Raw genomic sequence first — 3,198 nt, forward strand, 5'->3', positions numbered from 1 at the left:
CTGGGTTTCTTCCTTTTTATTGCTTGGCAAACAGTGCAAAAAATGGAAAAGCTTATTGTGGGCTTCTGTCAAACCTGTGGCATCCTGCACCCTACTCAACTACAATATCTTGACATTTTCATGGCCTTCTATGTCCTGCCCAAAGCAAAGTCAGGTGAGAAAGGTGAAGGGGCAAACGAGGAAAGGAAAAGGGCAGATAGGAGAGATCCCTATCTACCACTAATCAGTTGTTAGTGGGGCAGCTGCATATTAAAGTAACCGCTGTGAGTTTAGATGTGCAGAGTGCAAACTCTGATTGCCCTGCCACTGATTGTAGCTGCTGATGACGCCTTTGGTCTCTTCCTACTCTGCTCTGATGGTCATGATAATTAGATCAAGCAGTACAAAGGATGTCTCAGTTCCTTGTTGTTATCTTTTTTCAAAATGATTTTTAGGGGAAATTGTGTTGTATGTAGATAGGCAAATGTGCAGAGCCTTCAGCAAAATAAAAAGCCACACCAATAAACAAATAAACTCAGGTCCCACTATCTAATTATGTGCCAAGAGGCCAACTCTCACACTACCCTGACACTAACTCAAACCCATAAGCCAACAGCTAACCATAAACTCAGCCAAAACTATCTTAATGCTACCTTAAATCCAACTCCTAACCCTAACTCCTCTAAATTAACAGCAAACCAATACTATCACCAACTGCTCTAAACCAAACCCAACTCTAACTATGTTACAGCTGCAGCTATATGCACTGTATAAATAAAGATGTAGTGTTGCATTTTAGGCTAAATCTAACTAACCTTACCCCAACATCTGGATCACAGCCTCGCACCTTAACCCCTAACCTTAATCATAACCCTCTTAAACCTAGACCTACCCTACCGCTAACTTCACCTTGAGTTACTTGCCTGCCTTCCCCAGACAGTAGCACACATTGAACCTCTCCCACTTAGTGTGTGTGGCACGTGAACATACGAGTGTGTGTGTGTGTGTGTTTGCATTCATGCGTGCGTGCACGTTAAGCCGAGACTTGTGCTCAATTTCGGGCCCATAATACGCTTTAAAGCAGGCAGCACAACCTGCAGACTCAGCTGCGGCGGGTCATCAAAAATGATTCAAAGGGAGAAATCCCATTTAACCCGAAACCTCAAAGCCTCTGTTCCAGAGAACCCGGTCCAAATAGGCGCCCTGCTTGCCATTTGCCATGATAAAAGCCTCACGTCACAGGACAACATGTTTGTCCATCTCCAATCACTGGAGGACAATAAGGGCCTGTCGTATGCGTGCAAACATCCAATATGATTACTCTCAAAATGACTTTGCCCTTCAAGCCTGATTTTAATTTCTATAGCAGATGAAAATAATGAATTAATGCATAATTTGAGGGGAAGCCGTGTTGTATCTGCACATTAGCACTCCCCTGTGTCCTTCCTGACACTGCGCAGGCATTCATTAATGGCAACCTGATGAATACAGCTCTCAAGATGATAGGCAGCGATGAATAAAGGCTCCACGTTACCTGCGACACGTATGCAGAGAGTGACGACGGCGCTGCCGTGTTGTTTTGTTTGCGCTCATCACTGTAATCACACAATAATAATGATAACTTAATTTCCAGCCACAATAGCAGCCTCATTAAAGTTAACCGTCTGTACCTTTGCATTAGGATGGATGAGCCTTCCATTGGGAGGTGATTGTGCATCAGAACGGTTTGCTTTGTAAGCTCTAGAGCAGTGGTTCTTAACCTTTTTGGAGGTACCTAACCCCACCAGTTTCATATGCGCATTCACTGAACCCCTCTTAAGTTAAAAAAAAAAAAAATCAAATTCAAGACATAGATGTTTTTCACTGGTGCACAAAATGAGCCGTGCATGAACATCACCTTGTTCAAAGAACAAAAACAACATAATGCAGGAAATCACAACAAATTACTCAACTGCAAATCAGTGTGACTTCTGCTGTTGTCTCTGCAAAATGTGCATCATCACGAATTTACACAACAAAGTGTTTTCGGACCTCCGCAGTGGAGGCGCTGCCGAACCCCTGAGACCGACTCACAGAACCCCTGGGGTTCGATCGAACCCAGGTTAAGAGGCACTGCTCTAGAGGTAAGTCTACCAATATCATATATCACAAAAATGGAGGTTATGCATGGTTGCCATGGAGACGCCAAAGATAATTCTCCCAATTAGGGGATGCATATTAAAACTGTTATTTTGTACCCATACTAGTATCACAATTTGGAAAACATTGGCCTTTTCACATCAAATGTAAAAAAGTCACGATAGGAAAACATTGGGGAAAAAAAACATAAGAAAAGAAATATTTGCAACTTTGAGCAAACAAACATTTCATTGCGTAAAACAGATTATGATCACATCCATTTGAATCCCTCCCAAAATAATATATATTTTATATTAAATTGTACAATAAAATGGTGGCTATAACCACTTCTTGAATGAAAATTAAACTTTTATGTATACCTCATTGAGCAGCTTCTGCTCGAGAACAGTGCTGTGGATGTTATTGCAATCCCTTGGATGGCAAAAGAGGTCAATAATACATTACTTGACTTCCCTTTAACACGGCCTTTCGCTTGGCTGAGAAAATTTTGCAGGAAGGAAAGAAATAACGAAAATATTCAAATTTTTAGGGAGCGGAAGGAGATTGTGGTGGTCTGGCTGACATGAAATTGTCTACAGAGGATTTCTTCCATGAATTCCCCCTTCTATTAAAATTCAATATAAATGAATAGTTCTAAAAGATGAATATGCAGTGAAATAATCCCTCGTTGCCCGTTATCTAAGTTTTTGGGGCTCAGGTGATGGAGTGATAAAGACAAGAAGCTGAAAACCACATCCACACAAATGCTGTGATTCTAAAAATCTATTCTATTAATCTATTCAAGCTACAACTACCAATCCTGTTGTACAGCACCTATTTGTTCATCTATAAACCCAAAATGATGTTTCCTAGTCTTATGGAATGATTTGATTGACCAAAAAGGAGATACAGTTTATTAAATGCATCAGGTGTTCTCCTCAACTGGCAGCAGTCTGTACAATGGCGCTCCCTGATGACGTTACGTCTCGGCGACACTCAATAAGCAAACGTTACTCTGATGATTGTTACGGTGTCTTCCCCACTAACAGATCCTGCTGGGCATGAAAACACAGAGCGCGCTCGCACTTTCCCCGGCAAGTG

The sequence above is a fragment of the Syngnathus typhle genome, linkage group LG1 (genome assembly GCF_033458585.1).
Source record: "Syngnathus typhle isolate RoL2023-S1 ecotype Sweden linkage group LG1, RoL_Styp_1.0, whole genome shotgun sequence".
Taxonomy (NCBI): Eukaryota; Metazoa; Chordata; class Actinopteri; order Syngnathiformes; family Syngnathidae; genus Syngnathus; species Syngnathus typhle.